Below are 24,068 nucleotides of genomic sequence, written 5' to 3'. Positions count from 1 at the left end.
TACCTCTGCCATTCATTGCAAGTCAAAGCAATCACCTAGTTATTTAAAATAGAGATGTATGTACAGCTTGTGTACACGGAAGGCTGCTTAAAACATGCAGGGAGAGTTTATCATGGTACAAGGTGCGTCAATAACTTCTAAGTTTGTAGGTTATTAGCATGAACTTTTACCAATGACAGAAAGCTGGTTTATCACATCTCTGTCACTTCAGCAACTAAAACACTAACTGTGTTTTTTTTTCTCAGAAAAAGAAGAAAAAATAAATTATATCTTCTGCTTAAAATTGTCTTAATGAAGAAATGCTTAAGCTACCAAACATTAATAATTAGTGTACAAACAACTCTTACCTGTATAATAAAATCACCAAAGTAATTCCAACTTTGCCTTGGACTTCCAAAAAGCAAGAAGTACACATATGGTTGAATTAGCTCAGTTACTCAGAAATCAGTGGAGTAATACCAAGGATAGATTTGGCCCATTATCTACCTACACAGCACAAATGAATAATGCAAATCTGTATGCAAAGGACCATGAAGTATCTCAGCTTAGCAGTGCATTTAAAATGTATCCCTAACTTTCAGCTTCTTGAAATATTTATCAACCCCAGGAGGTTCCACTGAGAGCACACTGTATTAGGAACTTCACTGAATTTTTATTTCTACACCTGACTCAGAGGACTTTGGAAAAGGAGACTGGAATTAGCTGCTGTAACAACTTCAGGTACTGCTCTGACACCACAGGCTTCACGAGCACTTCGTGAGTGTTTCTAAGTCACTTTAATGTTCTTCCCACCGTTGAGACCAATTGAGGCCTTTATGCACCACATCTTAGGAGGGAGAGGAAGGAGGTATCCAGTTCCTGCACAAGACTTAATAAGCCACTGAAATTAAACTGTCTGCAATTAGAAAGCTACTGAAAGAATCCACAGTAAATGAGCACACTTTAAGACACCACAATCAACTGAAAAAGACACAAAGCAAGTTAGATTGCCTTAAAATCAGTCTAGTGGTACAAACTAGTTGAAATGACTAGTTGGATCAAGTGGGAAAAAGTTTGGATCAACTGCACTTAAAACTACTGAGCACTAGTCAAATGTTAAATTTGTTTTAAAAAACTCTTTTTTGAAATAAAATTCGGTCTTGAAGTAATTACAGAAGTTCTATTGGTCTAATAGAGATGGGAACATCTGAAGAAAGATGAATACTCTAGATTATGAGATGAAAAAGGAAAAACAAGCCAAACCCACACCACAAAACACCCCAACACTTAGCTTAACATTGAGTAGCTATACCATTTTGATCTAGAAAATCTTTTGTTTCCTACTTTAACTGATAAAAACTAACTATATCAGAAAAAAAATCCCCCAAAGTCATGTATTTCAGTCCTTGTGGACTTTGGGAGGATAAATGTTTACTCCTTTAATTGCACAAATGCAGTAACCAAGTAAACAGTATTACTCCACATTAAGGCATTCCTGCAGTGTTCTGATTCAGGAAAAATACATAAAAACAACAAACTCTAAACCCTCTCTTTTTTTATTGTTAGTAGAGAGTACTAGACATAAGGAAAGGTGGTTTGTTTTTACATTTTTTGTATTTCATTTATTCAGCCAAAAGATCAAACTTTTGAAGATCAAACTATTGAACTGTTACTTTAACAAGTATAAAGATCTGTGTCAAAGAAGGCTGTCGGGACTTTTTCCACACAACTGACTTCCACATGAAATTCATTTATTTAATCCCTTAAACCGTCAGTCACATTTCCCTGGGACTTGGGCAGCACCAGATGAAATTAGCAAGTCATAACCATGCATTATTTTTACTATCTGTAATGAATTTCAAATTACTTGATGCATCTAAAAAAATCTATCTGAAAAACTCAGCAAAGTCTGAAAGGCTAAATATAATCATAAAATATGCAAATCCCGTTCTCACCTACATAAGACTATAATCTGAAAAGAGGTATCTCTACAGTTGAGTATATGGTATTTTACTGAGAACGTCGTCTAAGTTGAAAGTACAAAGCAACAGGTCTGCAAATTCAAAAGCATGCAAAAGAAATACATTTTTGCACAACAAAGATCGGCTGGTTGAATTATTATAACTCAGTGGAATTACTTACAGCTTTGCTTTAGACGGGTCGCACCAAGAAATAACCTCGGTCAAATCAAGTGTTGATGAATAAGAACATGAGACATTTGGGGAAAATAAGATACTGAAGAGCAATATTTACTTTCTTGCCTTTCCTGTGAACTCTAAAATGTGGCCAATTTTGCTACCTATTTACTTTTGGGTAAGAGACTTGGAGCATTTTGAAGTCGAAAACCATCGGAAAGACATTCAAAAGTGACGTTTTAAGACAAGTCATAAACCTTTCCACGAAAGCTCCCATTCCATCTCACACAAGCGATCCATCTTTCAGGCTTTACCTTTTGTCGCCCACTTCTAAATTAATCGCCTGAATCAGTTCGCTGCGCCCTAGGAAGCCTCCTCGCCGCCGAGCCGACTTTCCCTCCTTTCTGGATCGGCGGCTCAAGCACCTTTACTCTTCACTTCGAACGCCCCTCCTCTCCACGAAGAGAAACTCGGGGACAGCAGCGACCGGCGGTTCCCGGGGCGGGCAGGGAGCGGCCCGACACCCCCGGCAGCCGCGGGGGCGAGCGGGCCGGAGCGCGGCCGGGCCGCCGGCGGCGGCGGCAGCTGCCGGGCCCGGGGCGGCGCGGGCGGGCCGGGGGAGGCGCTCCGCGGGCACAAAGGGCTCCATGGCAACGGCGGGACGAGCCCCCCGCGGCCCCGTCACCGCCGGACCCGCCCACGCCGCCCCCCGCCGCAGCGAGCGCCGCGGCGGCTCGGGAAAGCAGCGCTCGGCGGCACCGGCCAGGGAGCCGGGCGGAGGCTGCAGCCCCTGGCCCGGCACTGGCCAAGACACACGTCTTCAGCAATTTTTGATTTTGCGCCGGAGTGCAGATCAATCTTCACGAGGAGGTATAGTCATTTAGGTTTTCTAATTGAGGGAAGTCGATAAGCTACTAGTGAACAAATTGGAGGGCTGGGCAATCACCAACCCTGGGAAGTTTAACAAGGGGAAGTGCCGGATTTTGCAGCTGCGACGGGGCAATCCTGTGTCTAAGGGCAGACTGAGGAACCAGAGGCTAGAAATCAGCTCCAGGGAAAGGAACCTGGGGATCCTGGTCGATGGCAACTTGCATCTGAGCCAGCAGTGCCCCGGCAGCCAGCAGGGCCAGCCCTGTCCTGGGTGCATCAGGCACAGCATCACCAGCCAGGCAAGGGAGGGGATTGTCCTGCTCTGTTCTGAGCTGGGGCAGCCTCGCCTCGAGTGCTGGGGGCAGCTTTGGGTGACAAAATATAAAAAAGACTTTAAGCTTTTAGAGACCATTCAAAGGAGAGCCACAGGGATGGTGAAAGGCCTTGAGGGGAAGCTGCAAGAGGACTGTATGAGGTCACTTGGTCTATTCAGACTGGAGGAGACTGAGGAGACTCACTGCAGTCACAATTTCCTTGTGAGGGGAAGCAGAGAGGCAGACACTGATCCCTTCTCTGTGGTGACCAGTGGCAGGACCCAAAGGAATGACTTGAGGCTGTGTTAGAGGTTTAGATTGGATACTAGAATAAGGTTTTTCACCCAGAGGATTCTTGGGCACTGGAAGGCTCCTCAGGGAAGTGTCCACAGCAGCAAGCTTGACAGAGTTCAAGAACTGTTCAGACAATGCTCTCAGGCACCTGGTATGGTATCTTGGGGCTGTCCTGTGCAGGATCAGGGGTTGTAGGTCCAATCCAACTCAGATATTCTATAATTCTCTGCATAGCATAACTTCACACTGAATGGATTTAACTCCACATCAGAGTCTGACAGGTCTGACCAGTCTGTTAAATACAGAACATTACATTTTGGGGCATATATTCTTTTTTTAACTTTTCTTTTAAACTTCTGCTTTGCAGAGTGTATGACCTGAAGCTCTCAAATTTTAAAATACACAGTCATCTTTAAAATACACAGTCATCTAGAAAATAAAGCTTACTTTTAGATATGTGCACAGCACACAATTTTTAGATGTATACACAGCAATGGGTGACAAGGTCACAAGCTAAGGGTTAAGTGCCTGGCCCACCTCCAATGGGGACAACTCTGAGGCTCCAAAGCACATTGCTAGGAACAAATCCATGTAAAGCATTACTTGTCACTGAATGCAGCAAGACTTTGTGTGCACCCTGAACTCTGAGAGCTCTTGGGTCAAAAATCAAAATGCCAAAGTTGGAAATGAAACTCAATAATCATGACAAATTTCTACAACCCCAGGCAATACCCCCATAGGTGTAATTATGCCAAAAAAAGATTGGTGGTTTTTTTCTGCATGGTGCAAATGTTAAAGTGGTTCAATTATTCTGCTGAAGCCAAAAAGATTTAACTTGCTCCTAAAAGTTTCTTGGTAAACTGCCTTATTCAGTACACAGATTTCCATTGGTCAACACCTCTGTGATCTGAATGTTGATGGAAAACAACCATTCCATTATTTTGTATAGAAAGATCCTGTCAGGCAAAATAGTTGTCCCTTTCACATAAATATTAAGTTTCATACTCAAATACTTCATGTGAATAAAATGTCAGCTTAGACTCCAAACTGAGCCCTTCCCAAGGTTTTTAATGTAATTTTTATACCTATTTTAATTTTAATCTTAAATAATTCCTTGCACACAGCCTTTGTTATTTGCTGCCAAGGCTGTAGGACTGGACTGGAGGCTTGCATTTAGCCTTTCCTTAAAATTCCATATTCAATACAGATCTTAAAAAACCAGCTCCTCTCTACTTACACAGAGCCATCCCTTTCTCTGAACCAGAATGACCATGTACTTAACATCCCCTATCATTAATGTTTACCACTTTTGATTTGGAATTATAAAATTTCACTGCACACTTCAGTAGCCTTCTCTCAAAGTGTCACTTTTTTCTTGATTCAACAGGACATAGCATACATGTTGAGGAAGGAAAAACAACATATCAGGGTGGGAAGAGACCAAAAATAGCTGACTTGGCTTGGGTTTGTGTGTGCTGCCTGGGGCAGACACAGGTGCAAGGGTTGCCCTCAGCTTCCACCCAGAAGGGAGAGAAGAAACAGCACAAAGCAGGTTTGGAGGTTTAGCATTAGAAACTTATTTTAAACACCTGCTGAGGCTCAAGAAATGACAATAGTAGTAACAACTACAGTAATAATAATAGTAATCATAATAATAATATTAAAGGGCACAATCAGCTACTTATCCCAGGAACTTTTGGAAGGTGAAAATCCAACAGTTAATTGTATTTCTAAAATTTCAAGGAAGTAAAATGTTGCTGGGGGCAACGGGTAAGTCCTTTATTTTAGCTCCTGAATGGCAAACTTACCAGCTCACTTGTAACTCTGCCAAACTGTAAGTGTCATTTAAGGAGAGCAATACAACAGCTTATTGTTGTTCTCCAGCACTGCTTAGGATGTAGAAAGAAGACTGGTTTTGATACATTAAAAGTCACAAATAAATAGGAATTTAATACGAAAAAGATCTACTCTACATGTAAGAATATCTCAAAGGCATAGTTAATTACATAACAGCCTGAGCATGTTCTCTTTTATTAAAATATTGTGAATGGCCATTCTGTTTCATTTCAATGAGCTAATATACATCATGACCTCAGAAAAGCTGTATTAAAAAAAAAAAAAGAAAACAGGTACTATAAAGTTATTGCATCTATTGCAGCATTGCACAACACTCAGGCCATTTTGCAATACATTTAATAGAGAAATTTAACCAATCAATACAATTCAAAGATATTTCACTGTCATTGCCAAAATCAATGATTGGTATTAAAATGGATTGCCACATATTCATTAACGAGTTGTTCAATCATTTGAGATTTGTGCAAATTGCTATCTTAATATAGAGGGATTCTGTTTCATAAAACTGATTGATGAAAGTGGGGGAAAACTATTCCCATTTCAAACCCATATACTGTTACTGTATATGGGTAGAATACCTACTTTTTCTGACTCACAGAAACTCCTACACACTTAAAATTGATCAACTCCTTAAGTGCTCTGTTGATATTTGACTCATTGTATGCTGAAGTTGTGCAAACTTTGAGAGTTTGAACAGAGATAAACCCTATAATTTATTCCTGAACTACTGGAATAAAAGGAAAAATGCATTTTAGCTGAAATGCTGAGAAAAGAAATCAGGCGTATGATTTTTCTTTCATTGATGGAACACATGAGTAGTTATCTCTGAACCACAATTCAGTGTTTTTATGCTAACATCCACACTTCATTTTAATCTACACAAGTGCCCATTCTCCTTTTTTTCATGTTGGCTCATCAAGAATCATTTGAAACATCTCCAAACATCAAGAGTGTGGATTAATTGTAATTTGACTAGGGTGGTAATTTGACCTACATGGATTCATTGTAATTTGACTGAAAAACATCAATACTGAAATCCATGTTTTCAGAAAAGATACATCTGTAAACATTTCAATGCAGTTGTACTAAGGCCAGAGTTAAGGGTTAACTTGTGCTAGCCTTAATGTGTGTAGTGAACCAACACTCATGCACAAAATAAACTGCAGTACCTGCAAGAAATAAGACTATTTCATTTAAATGAAATAAAGTAAATAAAGATATTTACTGAGATCGTTTCTGTGATGAGTTGTAATAGAGTTTTTTTCCTCCTAAAACCTTTCTAGGGGTCTCTTTGCTTTTCTTCTGCTTGACAATCTATGCATATGCAGACAGAGATTACTCCAGAATCTCTCAACTTTCTCTACTAACATTTTCTGGTCTGGGACAGTAAGCTACCGTGAAATAGTCCTGCAAATACTGCAAAACTTCAGATGTTTTTCAGAAGCTCAGGCCTCTCTCAGAATATCTTACTATATTTTACTCATGTTTCTCCCTTGATTTGATAACCTTATGGGGATGACCACTCTAAGAATAAGCAAGGGGTTTGTGTGGTGGCCCTGCAGATCCCTACAATTTTTCTTCCATGACATACCAGGCCTAGGCAAATTGAGTAAACAGGTAATTTTGTTCTTGCATAATAATGAAGAAACCCTTTTTCATAGTCTGAATAGACAGTAATCGATAGCACTTATTTCCACCAATTTTGCTCTTTATGTTCTGTAGCATCAATGAATAGCAAGATTATTTTAAAATAATATTACAGGCTATACAGTCTTTAAGATTTACTGTTTTCCTGTTTGGGGGAATAACCAGTTCAGTAAAAGAAAGCAAGAAGAGAACATGCCTATTTGCTAGCTAGCTTTGTTAAAAGAACTACTAAGTCATTTCCTACTACTTTGTAGTAGCTTTGAGAAAAACATTATTGGTAAATGTTTTTAACACTCATCAGAAACTTCGCAGAATGTGAGCCACTTTTAAGTCATAGAGTAGAAAGCAAAACAATTTCAGAAGGCATGCTGAAGATAATCCCAGTTTTTTGGAGAGAACATGAATGAATCACCTGGGCTATGCAGAGCCTTGTCACAGAAAGCTGCTCTGAGCACTATATTAGAGAAGTGGGATGGGACAAAAAAAGGCAAAAAAGAAGTGGGTTATTCCACAGTGTAATCTGCATGTTTTTTTCCGTTGATGATTTAATCACCATCAGAACCATAGAATCTGATAGATAACCTTATTCTCAAGAAACCCATACCACTCACCTCTCATAGGTGGTGCTCAATGGTCTGTGCTATTTTGTGCTGCTTAGTACTCCTCACTATAGTAAAGATTAAATACAAGCATAAAAAGGGGGCACAGAAGCCATGACGCTGGGGAATTTTTTCCCCTAATTTTCAATTTTTGGTTGTTGACTTAGGAAGAGAATATAGGAGAAACTGAAGAAATTCTCCCTCAAAAGAATATTCTGTTTCTACCATCTATGTGCATTTATGGCTATACTGCAATGAGCACAAATGAGACTAGTTTATAGCCTGCAATTTATTTATAATATTTCATCTTGAACATCTATAGTTAAAACAGAAGAAAATTGGTGCACTGGTAGGCACTACTGCTAGGTAAGTTCCCAGAATAGCTTCATTGCCTGTTCACAACATGAGAAAAATTTACTAGATGCCCAGCAATGCAGAATACAATCCATTAGGATAAGAAGAAAGAATCACAGATTTGTAAAATAGTTTTGGTTGGAAGGGATTTTAAAGATCATGTAGTTTCAACCCTCTCCTCCATGGGCAGGGACACCTTCCACTAGACTAGGTTGCTCAGTGTCCCATCCATGTTGGACTTTGAACACTTTGAGAGATAGGATATCCACAGTCTCTCTGGGCAACCTGTTCCAGTGCTTCACCACCCACATTGTAAAAAAATTTTTCCTAATATCTAAATTAAACCTGCCATCCCTCAGCTAGGGCCATTCCCCCTTGTTCTATGACTACATGCACTTGTAACAAATCCCTCTCTTGCTTTCCTGTAGGTCTCCTTTAGGCACTGGAAGGTGCTGTAAGGTCTCCCTGAAGCCTTCTCTTCTGCAGGCTGAATAGCTCCAATCTCTCAGTCTGTCTTCATAGCAGAGGTTCTCCAGGCCTCTGAGCATCTTCGGGGCCTTCCTCTTGACTCAATCCAACAGGTGCTTGTCTTTCTTTGCGACTCCACAGCTGGATGAAGCACTGCAGCTGGGGTCTCACAAGAGCAGAACAGACAGGCAGAACCACCTCCACTGATCTGCTACTCTTGCTTCCTTTGATGCATCTCAGGATACAGTTGACCTTCTGGGCTACAAGTGCATATTGTTAACTCACCAAACTTCTTGTCCAGCAATGTCCCCAAGTCCTTTTCCACAAGCCAAGTCTCAATCCATTCTCCACACAGCCTGTATTTGTGTTTGGGATTGCCCTGACCCAGATGCAGCACCTTGCGCTTGGCCTTGCTGAACTTCATGAGGTTTGCAAAGGTCCACCTCTCAAGTTGTCCAGGTGCTGCTGGATGGTATCCCTTCCTTAGTTTGTGTTGATCACATCACTCAGTTTGGTGTCATCAGCAAATCTGCTAAGAGTGAACTCTGTCCCTGTGTCCATGTTGCCAACAAAGATGCTGAACATCACCAGTCCCAATACCAATAACCAAGGAACACTACTTGTCACCGGTCTCCACTTGGACTACCAATTCACTTCCCTCATATCAAATTGTTAGTAAAGATTTCCTGTCAAAGTTTGATTTTTTTTGGATGCCAGTTCAGAGTTCATGTTCACATCCTTCTAGGACAACTTTAACAAATGTAGGGAGGGAAGGTGCTTCTGTTACATGTGCATTCTTATTAAACTTCAACAATACAGAATCCTAGCAAACTAAATTAATGAGAAGATGTGCTCAACTGTGTAAAATCTTGGGAGAACTGGGTAATGTGGACTACTTTCACTTGAATGATAGGGTCTTTTTTAATTAGTATTTACTATTACAATAGACAAATCCTCAAAAAGTTGCTGCATTTAACCGCAAAGAAAGTCTTAAGGCTGCAATGGAAAAAGATTGATCAATATTGGAACTAACAAATGGAATGTGAAAATGTGTTATTACAGCCATGTACTCCATTGCTGGCATGGTGATCAGTGGCAGAAACAATTCATCATCACAGCACAAAGCAATGTCTGTAACGCAGCTTCACTTGTTTCGTCTTGTATGATGTATACAAGCGTCAAGGAAAGTTCAACATCTGCGATGCTGAAGCTTTGTGATAGTCAAACATTATGATGGGTTTTCTATCAAACTAAAAAGAGTTCAAGACTCAATACTTTGCACAGAACAAGTGCACAGCAGCAGCATGTGTCATATACAATCTTACACAGTCTCACTTCTTCAGCCTCCAAGTCACTTTGAACAAGTAGAAGGCTTTTGAAGTCTGACTTTGTGTCACAAGGCAAAGAAGAAATATATCCTTTTATCTGAGAATTCATCTCTGACCAGAAATAAAGACTTGCTGCTCACAACGGGTTGTTTTTCTTCTCTTTCTGAATATAAAAATACAGTATGGGTCAGGTAGCATGAGGCTGCTTTCTGCTCTCAAGAATATCTTTAAAATGAAACTACACATTTCAAGCAAACCAGAATATAAACACGTTAGGAGCTGGTAATCAAAGTAACAATGCAATAGAAATCCATAAAGGGAGTGAAGAATATTGACAAACATGCTTTTCATTAGAAAATACTTTTTCACATCAATTTTTGAATTAAGAAAATCAATCAGAAGTGAAGATGTACTGACAGCAGCATGAGGAAGCAGCAAGAGTTCAACAGAGAGTAGTGCAATCAATTTGACCTTTTTTCAGACACTTTACCAACTCCACAGAAACTGGGTATTAAGCAAGTAGCCATAAAATAGGTTGAATTATTTAGCAAGCGTGGAACTTCTAAATCAACTCAGGCCATGATCTACCTGTGTCAGCAAATCCAATTGCTCTGGAAAACTGAGTCTCCCAGGATGCAGACATTATTTGATGGGAGAGCAAGAATAAGGAGTTCTTCAGGAAAGAAAAAGCCAAAATATGTGTTCAATTCAATTAGCTAGCAGATGTAACTAAAATTTTAGATGGAAAGACAGAAGTGTTTTTAAAGTCAAACCTATGGGAGAAAAAAATTGGGGGAGTGTATCCATGAGCGTAAAAGGTATTTCAGGATTCTCTTTTCATAGTTACACAATTCCACTTTTTGGTAATTACTGCATGGTGCTGACTTCTCTTTTTTTCACATATATTTCAAATGGACATTATAAAATCATTGGGGAGAGACATAATCATGTTAACAACTCCTCTTTTTTCATGAAAAATTTCTTTGATAGCTTGGCATATAGTTAATCACTTTTTAAAAACTGAATGCACCCCAATGCAGCAGACCTAATTTTTTAATCTGTCAGCCAGAATTTGCCATTTACAAACTTTAAAATACTGATTAAATACTTTGCTTTTTTTTTTTCCTCAAGCTTGTGCCTTGTCAATGGGCTGAAGAAAATGTGTATTTCCAGCAAGATTAATGAGCAATTATTGGTTGAGATTAAACTGCAATAGAGATTTAATGGATTTCTGTTTTGGATGTAGAAGTACTCAGAATAAACTGATGAATGATTGCCACAAATGAAAACAAGTTAACCTGATCAGAAGGGAGTTGTGGAGGCTGAGGGATAAAAAGAGAACAGATAAAAAGCTGAGGATGAATCTGATGTTCAGAAAGGCGTATGAGCCACTGATACTACCAGAAAAGAGAGAGAAGCACCTGTTAATGACTGCACCCCCTATTTCTTTTGAGGTGACAGCCATACTAACCTTTCCTTGCTACAGCAGTCATATCAGGTAAAAATTAAATCTATTTCAGGGAATTCTTTTGGACAATCATGACTGCTTGACCACTGGAGTTTCAGTTTAGGTTTTTAATCTAATTAGGATAGAGGTGTAGTTTTGGTTTTGGTTTGGTGTGGTTTTGGTGTTTGGGATTTTTCCTCCTAAAAGGACACAGTGCATCTGTTCCATAGGTTTTATTACAGATACAATGATTTTGTAGAGCACGAAGTTATGAAGTATAGTCATATATTACCATAGCAAGTACTAAAGGCCTCACATTCTACCTGTTGAATATTTGTGGCAAAAAACATGAAACAACATTATGTACACCCAAGAGAAAGCAACTTGGACAATGATTAACAGACCAATTAAGTTACTTAAACTTCTGCTAACATTCTCCAGGCAATAAGGCATTCACTCTAATAACTTAACAATGCTACATTTAAATAGCATCATTTTCATACTTTGTCTTAACTCTGCAGCTCTGTATTTTTCTTCTCAGTCACTCCCTTATTCTTTCCTGCCACTTTGCTCTCCCTTACAGTAAATCAAATTCCCTTAAGGAAAGACAAAAAACTCCCAGCAACACTCAAGCACACAATTCCTTCCCTCCGTTGGCATGTTATCTCTCTGCCTGTGTCCTCAAACAGATGGAACAATATTTTGTGAAGAAATAACACCTACTGCCCTTTCAGCACACACTATTGGAGACTGTTGCTAGTTACTTATAGTGCAGTAGGCATGAGCCAGAGTTTTCTATTTTTTTAAATCAAACTTGCTTTCTAATTGCCTCTTTCCACTTCACAATATGGAAGGAGGTTATTAGCACTCCAAAAACTCCAGTGCCCCAAAAACACACAACTGTTTCAATTCAGCCTGGAAGCCAGACCCACCATTTCCTGTGCTACACCAACAGGCTGCAGGGCCAGACCTTCACTGCCCACCAAGAGCACACACCCCTGCCCATGGGTGAAGGGGCTGAATTCGAGCTCTGCTTTGAGCACCAGATGCTGGCTCCAGTGACCATCAGGGAGCAGCAGGGCTGAGCTGCACTAGAAAAGGGAGAGTCATGCCTCCACCATGGACAGGACAGTGTTCTCCGCAAGCAGGGTGCTGTCCTACAGCACCTCTTTTATTCTTTAAGTGTGACAGTCCACATAACTACCTACAATATCCTTCACCCCACCTTTATGTAACTTTGACTTAGTGGATCATTATTTTTCTGTGCACAGAGTTCTGCACCACAATATTTTCTTTTTCCTCATCAGAGATGCCAAGAGATTTTGGTCATTGCCTCTTTCCTTGCTGTGATGCAAATTTATTGTCTCCTTTCTTTTCATGGCAACACATTGTGCAAGAATTTCTGCTTGTGTCTTGGCCCATGCCGAGCTGTCTGTCAGCCTTTACACCTTGCCCACGAGTGTTACATTCAAAATCTGTTTCTAAGCTTTTTGAGTAGCTGCCCTCATGTGATATAAAAGCTAAACTGGGTAAAAAACATTAGTGGAAGCTACCGAGTGAATGTTTGGTCTAAGAACTTATATTTATGAGATGACATTGTCTCTATAAACTGGAAAGTGAAAAGTTACATTGTGTTGACTCACATTAGAGCTCAAACTCCCTACTTTCAAAATATTTGCTAGGAGTGGGCACAGAAAGCAATACATAGCAATACATTACCCAGGATGTCATAGTTGAGTAAGGAATTTAACCCTCCTAATGAGGACCTTTTTCATGGTGTCTATATTTATAAGAATTACTAAAGTCTTCCCTAACTCATGCCTCCTGAAACAACTTATAAATAGCTGACATCACCATGTCTCAGTGAAGTCTGTTTCCTTCCCTTGGCCTCCAGAGTAAAAGGGTTGTCTTTTGGGTTTGTTCAAAAACTGGTGGATAGGGCCTAGTTACTGTAAATGAAGTTGTCTTTATGCTTTGCTAGTTTTGGAATTTCTCCCAGCTAGGATGTTACGGAGATTAAAAGCAAGGGCGTGACAGAGAACAGGGGCTTTCTGCATGAATACAAGCACTTGTATCTGCCTAAAAGAATCTTGAGACCTATTCTGCAGGCATTTTTGTAAATTACAATTGAAACTTCCTTCATGATGAGGAAGGTAATGCCTACTACACTTTTCTAAACTAAAAACATCTAACTGCACAGGCACATGCTGGGTTTCTTCCTCTTAAAGACTGAGTTGTGCTCCCTGTGACCTAGGGAGAACAGTTCTTCTCAGTCACATGCAGACATACCCCATACGTGTCAGCTGGAGCTGTTTTAGAGAACAAAAGAACTGATTCTTGTAGACCTGCACGGCTTAGACAGCATCCAATTTGGCCTTTACTTATTCTAACAATAAAAATAATTGCAAATAAATGCAGAACCATGGAAGGAAGTTGCACTTGCTCATGTTGAAAGGTCTGAAACAGGTAAATGTTTATGCAACACTGGAATATGTTGCATATAGCTGCAACATAGCTGCCATATGCATCCCAGGAGTAAATCTATAAGCAGAAAGTGTTGCACCCATTTAAATAAGCTTTTCCATACTTGAAATATTTATGCAAAGGATACCTAGAGATTAGTCTGCTTAGAACTGGCAGAATATTATATTACTTATAGGTGTAGGTAGTACAGCCTTCTAGCAGGTAATATGTAGCAACCACTATGTTTTTAGAGACTGCATTAATACAGCAAGATGTACAAAATAATAATCGGAAACTTTTGGTTTTTAATGAAGAGGTTTTTCTCATATTCAATAAAACAAGTAGACTTTTCAAGCATCTAGAATTTCAAGTAGATGTAAATAAGTGATAATCATAATTGATAATCTTGTCCACCTTTCTTCTCTTTCATTTTACTGAAGCCAATGAAAAAATGAGGAATGCTTCAGTAAAAAAACAATTCATTTGCCAACTGTTTAGCACTAAGTAGTGAAATAAAGTAAGTCTGGAGATTAATTCATACTACATCATAAGCCTATACCAAATTATTTAGACTGTGGGAAGGCAATTGAAAGCTGCGAGTAAGGAGAGCGTAGAGTAAGGACAGCACAGAGCCCAGTGAGGCGATTTCCCCTGCTCTCACAGCCTGGAGGGATATTCACTTTTAGCAATAAAGCAGGAAATCACGAACAAGAGAGCCTGTGGCAGTGTGCTCATGAGTAGTCTTCCACTGAACTGGCTTGGAAACACCGTGTCAGAAGTCAGCTGTATTCCTTATACCATCCACCAATTCACACAAAACATTCTAGTTTTGGGGTACATTATGGGCTTTGAAACATTCTGGGACCTTGATAAGAAAGAGTGGATCATCCTGGGAAAAAGTATGAGCATGTAAATCTCAGTCATTCAGAAGGGCAAGGCCTTTTATGGGGTGTTTGTCTCTTGTTAACAGCTGGTACTGTTAATGAAGCCAGGAGGTGGTGAAGAGGTAGGAAGCATTTAACACTGAACACAAGGCTTCTTGCAGAAAGTGTCTGCTTGCTTGGTTTTTCTTGACTCTCTGCAACCTAACATTTAGAATTTTTCTTATTCTGCCTTTTCCAGTTTCCTTTATCCATCCCTCACCACTTTTGCTGTTTTTACTGGAGTGTCTCTCTAATTATTTTCCTCCATGCTAAAGTAATGGCAACTATACTTTTCCTTTCCTTAAATTTAAAATTGTATGAAGTTCACATGGAAAATAACCCAATTACCACTCAGTATTTTTCCTTTCAATTAAGATAACTACTTCACAAACCTACTAAATTCTATTTCACCTAAAAATGGCAGGTGATTTTTAATTCAGAATTTGCATACAACAGAGAAACTGCAAGCCTCCTACTGAGTGTTTAATTAAGGAAAAATTGGTAAGGCCTAGAAGACATGAAAAATTCTCTGTGGCCCAGACATTTTGTCATCTGCTGCTCTATCACTGGAGATGTAAGCATCAAGTACCTTCAGAATTTCTCCAATAACAAAGATGTTTTGATCTAGCTAAGTGACATATCCAAAACAAACAAAAAAAAATTATAGGAAGTACCATGTGCCAAATGTGTCATATCTCTCTCAATGTGAAGATATTTTTAGTTTGATAAACTTGCCATGACCAGTCTTATAAAATAGATGCTGTCTGTATCAAGCAATTAAAGATCACTAAGGAATTGTTTACATGTTGACATTATTATATGGCCTTATAATATGCATGACTTGTAGACTCAGTGTCAGTGTAGACACTGACTCTTTTCTGGAAAAACACATTTTAGAAATGTGAATAAGTTCATAAGTCCAGAGCATCCCTATACAGTAAGAATTAATACTTTGTCATGGAAGACTGAAACAAGTCAGAGTTATCCTTATGGGCTAAACAGAATATTGGAATATAAAATTATAAAATTATATGAAGATAAAGGCAACAATAACAAGAACTGAATATCAGCTTGGAGCATTATAAATAAAAGGAATACATAGAATTTACATAAGAAATTTTAAAGTAAAAAGAATAGCTCTTCCTTTCCATTCCACCATGATTTTATATATTTATAACCAAATGTGTGAAAAACAAACAGTATGTAATATTTTATGTAAAACTGCATCAGTGAGAGAGGAGTTAGGACTAAATGGCTGTGTAGAAGATAAGGAGTATTCACTTTTTTTCTGTTATCCAAAGTAATTTACTCCCCAAACACAAAATGCCCATGGTGACTTGGTGTCACTATAGGCATGAGGAGGTACTAACATAATTTCATGGTTTCAGTTGATATCACTAGTGCTACTTAAATGTATTTGTACAGCTCAAAAGTTAGATATCATTGCTAGGAAGAGTTACACATGTCATTGTTTTTACATTAAAGCAGTTAAAACTTTAATTCTTTCAGTGAGAAGGAATTTGGAATGAAATTACAAAATGCCAGTTAAGAAGAATAAAGGCAATAATACCCTTAAATAGCACACAATGTCTTTAACTTTGTTAAACATTTTCAAAATAATTATAGCACAGTACATGTATTATTTTAAAAATGGCTGAGATACAGCACCATAGTACTATGAGAATATGACACATGCCATGTACGGTTTTGTCTGTTAGGAAACAAAATATTTAATTTTTAAAAGAAGGTTATGTGGCTTTAGTTGTGTAATAGCCTTACAGATTGTACCTTTTGCATCAGCACTCAACCAAAATGGTACTGCCACACACTATATTTGAAACCTATTTTGTGGAAGGTTTATGAAACCAACAAACCAGAAAATCTGTTGTTTGATAAAGGAATAAAACTTTACTAGAGTATTAAACCCCCGCAAATGGTAGGTATTTGAGACTTACTCTTGGAAAGGAGAGCAAAGAATTAAAATCCCCTTGTGTATGTATCTCTTGCATAGAAAATTTGTTGCCTGAAGTCCAATGATATGAAATAAATAGAAAGGAAAATTTATTTGTATGATGAAAACAGTACTCAAGCCAACATCAAAAGAAAAGTGTATTCTGAGGCAACCATTTCCTAAAAATTCAGTCTTTCCTTTCTTCCCTTTTTTTCCTCTCACGAACTGACTTCAACATCCTTGAACTCTCTCACTCTCTCACTCTCTCAAAAGCAAACATTATAACACTGTTTATTCATATTTACAGGATCAGTGCTGCTATAAGAGATTAAGTGCTTGGTAAAACTACAGTTAATGAGCAATGTCAAAATTTGTCCTGCACGAGATACAATATTTGCACCCAATCTTTTTTTTTTTTTTTTGAGGGTCTTTGAACCTCTGCTGTTCAATCTATATACACAAATATGTCTGAGGAGGTGAACTCCACAAGGGTGATAGCACATGGCCATTCACCTGATTTGTACAATGTTTTAAAGAATCACAGACCCACAGAATCAACTATGTTGGAAAAGATCTTTGAGATCATCAAGTCCAACCTATGGACCTTGCACCACTGTGTCAACTAGACCATGCTACAGAATGCCACATTCAGTCTTTCCTTAAACACCTCCAGGGACAGTGACTCCACCACTTCCCTGGGCAGCCCATTCCAGTATCAAATCACCCTATCTGTGAAGAACTTCTTCCTACCTAAATGTCCCCTGGCACAGCTCAAGACTTATCTTACTGCTGGTTGCCTGGGAGAAGAGACTGTCCTTCACCTGGATGCATTCTAATTTCCTTGAGAGTTGTAGAGAGTGGTAAGGTCTCCCCTGAGCCTCCTTTTCCCCAGGCTAAACAGCCCCAGCTCCCTCAGTCACTCCATACAGGGTTTGTGTTCCAGACCCTTCACCGGCCTTGTTGTCCTTCTCTGGACATGTTCAAGCACCTTCCTAAGCAGGGGGGCCCAGACCTGGGCACAGCACTCAAGATGTGGCCTCACCAGTGCCAAGGAAAGGGTGGCAATCAGTGCCCTGGTCCTGCTGGCCACACTATTGCTGATACAGTCCAGGATGACATTGGCCACATGGGCACACATTGGCTCATGTTCAGCTGTCTCAACCAGCAGCTCTAGGTTCTTTTTCATTGAGAATTTTCCAGCCAGTCTCCATCCAACCTGTAGTACTGCAGGAGGTTGTTGTGGCCAAAGTGCTGGACCTGGCACTTGGTCTTGTTGACCCTCATATTGTTGGATTTGGCCCATCAATCCAGCCTGTCTGGCTCCTTTGGCAGAGCCCTCATACCATCCAGCAGATAGACACTCCCCCCTACTTGGTGTCATCTGCAACTTTGCTAATGGTAGACTCAATCCCTCATCTAGATCATTAATAAAAGTATTAAACAGGACTGGGCCCAACCCAGATCTCTGGGGGACACCGTTAGTGACTGGCCACCAGCTGGATGTGGCACCATTCACCACAGCTCTCAGGGTCTGGCCATCCAGCCAGGAGTGCTTCTGTCCAAGCTGCAGGCTGCCAGCTTTTCCAGAATTATGCTGTGGGAGACAGTGCCAAAGGTTTTGGTAACATCCAGGTATACAACATTCACAGCCTCTCCCTCACCCACCAGGTGTCTCACCTGGTCATAAAAGGAGATCAGGTTGGTCAGGTAGGACCTGCCTCTCCTAAATCCATGCTGGCTGGGTGTGACCCTAGCAACCACCCTGTAGGTGCCATGTGATGGCTCTCAAGATGATAGCTGTTCAAGTTATGAATGAAAGACTGAGATCATAATGAAGACTAAGGAAACTGGAAAAATCTATGTTCTGTGAATTTCATAAATAAAAAGCTTTATCATGAGAATGATAAGTTCTATGCTGAATAAGGGCCTCTTGCTTTTATGAACTCACATAACAAGAAAGCTGTTATTAACAATCTAATTTCAGGTTTACAGATAAATTTAGAAATTAAAATAGTTACTAGTTACCTTGCAACATTTTATTTATTTGTATCTCATACATTTTTTTTCCTTAATAGTGTTGTTTTCTGCCCTACCTAAGACAGAATGGGAAAACATGTAATATGGACTTTTCATCTCTAATCTCGAGTCCTGGTCTAGTGTCAGCCTGACTTCTCTGTACTTTAATGTATTGGTGCTTTGACTTACAGAGGTGAATAACACTAGGACAGACTCTTCGTGCAGCTTCTGCTAACTTTTTTTGCTTGGTTATTATATTTGCAGTTGAAGATGGAGAATAACACATTATTAATGTTGATGATGCTTCCAACTGGCATTGCAAGCTTTATGACTGGAGATGCTGAGCCAATTTGGACAAAGAGATTGACAGCAGAAAGGCAGTGATGCATGTACTAATCACAGAAACCAAGGGCCACACTGCCTCAAAGGCTAATTTTGCTTCCCAGCATGTCTCAGAACATTTCACTGCACAGGGTCACATAAAGAATTAGTACAGCACTGGGACCATTCCTGATGTAATTCAGCACCCCTTTGTTTTCCCCCAGAAAGGTTTTGCTTCTGTTTTAGGAGAACAAGGATACAGCTGTGGGAAAGAAAAAACATCTGAGTCAGTGTTCTAGCCCTCCATCTTCCTCAGCAGCATACACAGGAGTAGAGAGCCTTGTGATGCTACTGCTCTGTGCTGAGAGATGTTACAATCTTCAGAACTGTCACAAGACCTAGAACAGGCTAGATAGACAGAATTTAAGGCAAAGGCCATTTAAACTAATACCTCCTGAATCCAGTCCCCATAGTCTATATTTAGGTCAGAAGAAGGATTTAAAATATTTTCCATAAGAATTAATAAAACTATGGTAACACTGTGAAAATAATCAGAAAGTCATTGAGTACTGCTTCTTCAGAAGCAAAAGTACACTGGATTCAAAAGACTTTTTCTGTATAGCCCCTGTAGTATTTACTTTTGGTGCCATCTATAGGTATCCCTCACTGTAAAACATTAGTCCACTAAGGCAGTGAAATGTATAATGATCACTGATATACTTTTTTCTACCACAGAAGCTGTTAGGTTCTTAGTAAGAACAATTAAAAATTTGCTTGTTTTAAAATTACATCTAAGCATGATTAATCTAAACTCAAAACTCCAAACCATTCTCATTTATTTTCATTTTTAGAATTCACTCAAATAGCCACTGAATGTCTAAAAATTGAAATTTTCATGTGATATGAGCAGAAAGTCAAGACAGAAATCTCAGTCTAAAATAGCTATAAAAGTTGAAAACCAATTTCTTCATTCAGCATACCATACAGATCTAGTATTTTGTGCAAGCATTTTTAGGCTGATATGAGCACATAACTATTTTGGAGTTATACCTAAAACAGGAAAAGAAAACCTTCTAATATCCCCTTCCAAAACTCTTACACAGATAAAAACATCATCCTCCTCTGACCCAGCAAAATGAAAAGGGGGAAAAATGCTTTATTAGTAGACCATGAAGAAAGGAACCTAGGAAAAGAACTTCAAATGATAAAGAACTTTAATGCACTAATTTAAGATGTAGTATCTTTTTCTTGTCTTGCACACATGTACTATCATTATGGCTTAGCTCTTTTATGATGCAGGAGAGAAGAAATCTATTTTTGTATTCTAAATGCAAAACTTATATTTGCCATAACCTAAAACAAAAAAAATAATGGTTCATATACATGTGGTATGTAGCAGACTTCAATTTGTTTTATTAATTCTAAAACACTTAAAGGTAAAACTAATAATTAAATCCATGGTACTTTTTCAGTTCAGGATCATGCTTGGGTTTGGTCTCTCAGTTGAATTAGAATATTTTATACAAACCATGAACATCACCCAAACAATTTTTTTGAATTGTAACCTTTAGGAATTGCCTAATTTAAATTATTACCAGGAAGAAATAATCTGAAAAGCTTTAGCTATGGTATATAAAAAGAGTCTACATGAGAAACAAAACCTCTTTAGTTGACAGTTTAAGTAGACTTAGGTGAAGAAAAGTAAAAGAAATTGAGAAATAAGATGGAAAGCTTAAACCATAAAGGAAATAAAATTGTGGAGTAACTTTCTAGCATTGTACTGGATTATGCATTACTCTCTTTTTAGACTCTGTCTTTCTAAAACAATTCAATAGATCAGCCACAGCTTTTGAAACAAACACTAGGATTGTTGGCTGAAATCTTATAGCCTACAAAATATATCATGGACTATCAGAATGTCCCCCTTTATCCTTAAAATGTATGAAATAAAAATCTGAATGGATGACAGCAGAGATATCAAATGAAGCCATTGCTCATAATCATAAACGTAAGTATTTTTAACTTCATGTTACACCTTTAGAAGGGTATATCAGCCTTAGAATGTGAATATAGTCAATTATTGCATGTGCTCTGAAAGGTATTGATGGAAACAGTAGTTTTTTCATGTAAATGTGTAATTAATTTCATTCAAATAAAAATAATTCAAGATGTGATAGAAGTGGAAAAAGAAAACAAACCTAATAAGAAAAAGCGAAAAGAAAGGATTTTAATATTACCACCCCAAAAAATCTGAACTGATGTGTTCTTTTATATCATAACCAACAATAAATAACTTCAGTGTTTCATTATTAGAGTTGTAATGTATTTGCAAAAGATAGGCAAAGGTATAAGACATTCTTTTTCTACATGTGACAGTGTCGGCAGTGAATTGTTATTTTTACACAGTGAATGAATACCAACATTTTCATGGCTTCAACAAGCTCCGTCAAGTACCCTCCTCTGACATCCTTTCCACCTGCCATCTATTTCCTGTTTTATACTTACCTTGGAGTCCCGATCATTTAATTAGCTAATAAATGCTATCAGGAAAAGGTCTGCCTGATGCTTTTTTTGACTGTTCAACTGCATGTTATAAACTGATTATTTGTTGCCCAGTGATGCAAACTGATTACCTGAGTTAAAACCCTTAATTAAATAGCCATTCATTAAACTCACAGTTAAACAGAACACATGATACTTTGTAATTAAAACAAATTGTTGCACACAATATCTTTTAATTCAATAGATTTATGACCTGTTAACAGTATATGGAGTTTGAATACAAAAGAAGCCTTATGACTGAAGTGAAAAAAAGCATATACCACATGCTTCATATGGGAAATAACTTTATAGCAAGAAATAGTTATTATTTATTATAGCTTCTATTATTTTGTATCTCATTTAAACTAGCTCACAATTATCTCACTCACTGGGGCCACTTTTTAATACCTGTACATATACTATGCATTTTCCATGAGGTGATTGCTGGTCTCTAAATAGAGCATTTGGCTGGTGCTGCCATCTACTATTATTAGAATATAACAATTCAGGTTCTCTTTAGCAGAATATAAATAAGCACAAAATCATTCTAATTCAACATTTAAGGATTTGAATATATTTCCCTGACCTGGTAAACCAGTGTCTTTCTGAGGCTTTTCCCAATATCAACATTTGTTTTTTGAGCTCCAGCATGGCTTCCTTGCACCTCCTGACAAGACTCAGCTTTCTAACTTCACCCTTGTCCCTGCAATCCTCCTTCCTGAACTATTCCTTTCCCGTATCCTTAGCCATCTGAAGATAGTCAGGTCACCCTGCTCTTTCAGAGAGGAAGCTATTTCTTTTTCATCCTCCCAGGACAGTACAAGGACCACTTGGACTAGACTAAATGAGAGCTGGAAGGGAGGTGATTTTTATCACAGCAGGGCAAAAGGTAAGATAAAAGCAGCTTACGCAACTCCATGCAACAGAGAGAAAACCACTACAAAATATCTGGTTAACTTTGCCAGGCATATGTGTAAAAACCATGGTCTTTTTCAGGGGAAAAGTTATCTTCAAATCACAAGGCTTTTGCTGGTTTATTCTTCAACAGCTCCTTCACTGCCCTGTTGCACATAGGTAGATTTTCACCTGCTTATGGAATAAACCCAAATCAACACTGTGAATTCTGTCAGTTTTCACAGATGAAGTGGCAAAGAAAAAGAGGAGGAAGAAAATATAAGTCATTCTTCACACTCCAAGTCCTCATATAGGGAATAATGACCCAAGAAATTAAAGTATATTCTATGTGAATTTTTTATTAGATGGCCCAGGAAAAAAAAAGAAATTGAATAAAGTTTGCCCAGCATGATCTCTGTATAATACAGAGTACTTGAGTTTTTCTATATTCAAAGTAGACAAATAATTTCCTGGTTGGAAGCTTCTGAATAATGGCACTTCCCTCAATTTTGAGATCCTCTAATTTTTTTTCTTTTGTCAAATAAAAATAACTTGATAAAAATAGCTTTATAAAGAATAACTTAATAAATTGCTTATAGTTTAATCCTTTAATAAGAATCATCACATAGTACCAATTTTATTCAAGTGTATTTAAAAATCTTACCTACTTGCTGCTAAAAACTGCATTATCTGAAAGTCAAGTCAATGTCAAATTAAATCTTGCTTTCATCCTGTAAAAGAAGGCTCATGAAAATCCAAAGAGCTGCAAGATTAAGGCAGCATAACTAATAACTGAAAGCCAAGATTACTCAGTTTTACTTTCAGAGTACAGTGCTCTGTGTGCAGCATGGAATTGGCCTTGCACCTTGTCCTAAAATGTCCAGTTCTTATCAGCATATTATCAGCATATTATCTGTGCTGGGGCAAGGGCCATGACCATGAAGTACAGATCTCAATTAAGTGGTAACCCATATTTGTAACATGACAGTACAGATGAAATGGTTTTCCTCACTTGCATAAAAATGAAGGCAAATCTCAGACAAACAGTTGTAAAGCAAGGCTTACAAGCATTACAAAGTAATATTAATAGAATGGACTATTCACAATCTCTCTTGACTACTGATAACTGCTATTGAGTTGCAGGCATAGTGCAACTCAGCTTCATCAGTCATCATGAAATCTACCCTTTTCTCACCTTTAGCTGCGAACATCAGCTGAAAGGTCTTGCTATGTGCCCTTTATTTACAATATTCCAAAGCAACCTTCCAGTCCTACTGGATTACTCATCAAGGAGATACAGATCTGCAGTGATGAGACATTTGCCTGCCTAGACATCAGAGTCAATGTGAATTGAAAAGATCTGCACTCATTTTAGGAGCCTATATAATATATGTTTCTAAGTTAAAATATTTATTTCCACTGAAGATATAGTTCTCAGAATATACCAATTCTGCTAGTAATGACATATATTACTTAATAACTCCTGAAACTGTGGCCTGTGCTAAAAAAAAAAGTCCACAGTTTCAAATTAATTTGCTCTTGTGTTAGTGCTGTATTAAAAAATGGAACACACAGTACTAGCAAAATCAAACCTTCCCTGAACCCGTTTCTTCACTGTACACCATACTTTTATCACCCTATATTTTTCCTGTCTACCATTATCTCTC

The 24,068-nt window shown here is 38.4% G+C and overlaps 1 protein-coding gene and 1 long non-coding RNA gene across 9 annotated transcripts in view; one reads left to right on the top strand and one right to left on the bottom strand.

Moving 5' to 3' along the window:
- Positions 1 to 24,068, bottom strand: part of CTNND2 (catenin delta 2) — a 644,065-nt gene that overhangs the window by 429,097 nt on the left and 190,900 nt on the right. For 2 of the 8 annotated variants that reach the window (XM_031503969.3, XM_085573605.1), the window contains exon 1: positions 2,429 to 2,686. The exons of the other annotated variants lie outside the window; for them this stretch is intronic. The gene's annotated coding sequence lies outside the window, so the exon portion shown is untranslated. Of the gene's footprint in view, positions 1 to 2,428; positions 2,687 to 24,068 lie in introns of those variants that run through there. 8 annotated transcript variants of the gene reach the window in all.
- Positions 2,810 to 16,606, top strand: LOC110469821 (uncharacterized). Its single transcript, XR_002465320.3, has 2 exons — positions 2,810 to 2,984; positions 8,478 to 16,606. It is a non-coding gene; the product is annotated as an uncharacterized LOC110469821 (long non-coding RNA).

The sequence above is a fragment of the Lonchura striata genome, chromosome 2 (genome assembly GCF_050655825.1).
Source record: "Lonchura striata isolate lonStrDom1 chromosome 2, ASM5065582v1, whole genome shotgun sequence".
Classification (NCBI taxonomy): Eukaryota; Metazoa; Chordata; class Aves; order Passeriformes; family Estrildidae; genus Lonchura; species Lonchura striata.
This window is presented reverse-complemented; position numbering and strand designations above follow the sequence as displayed.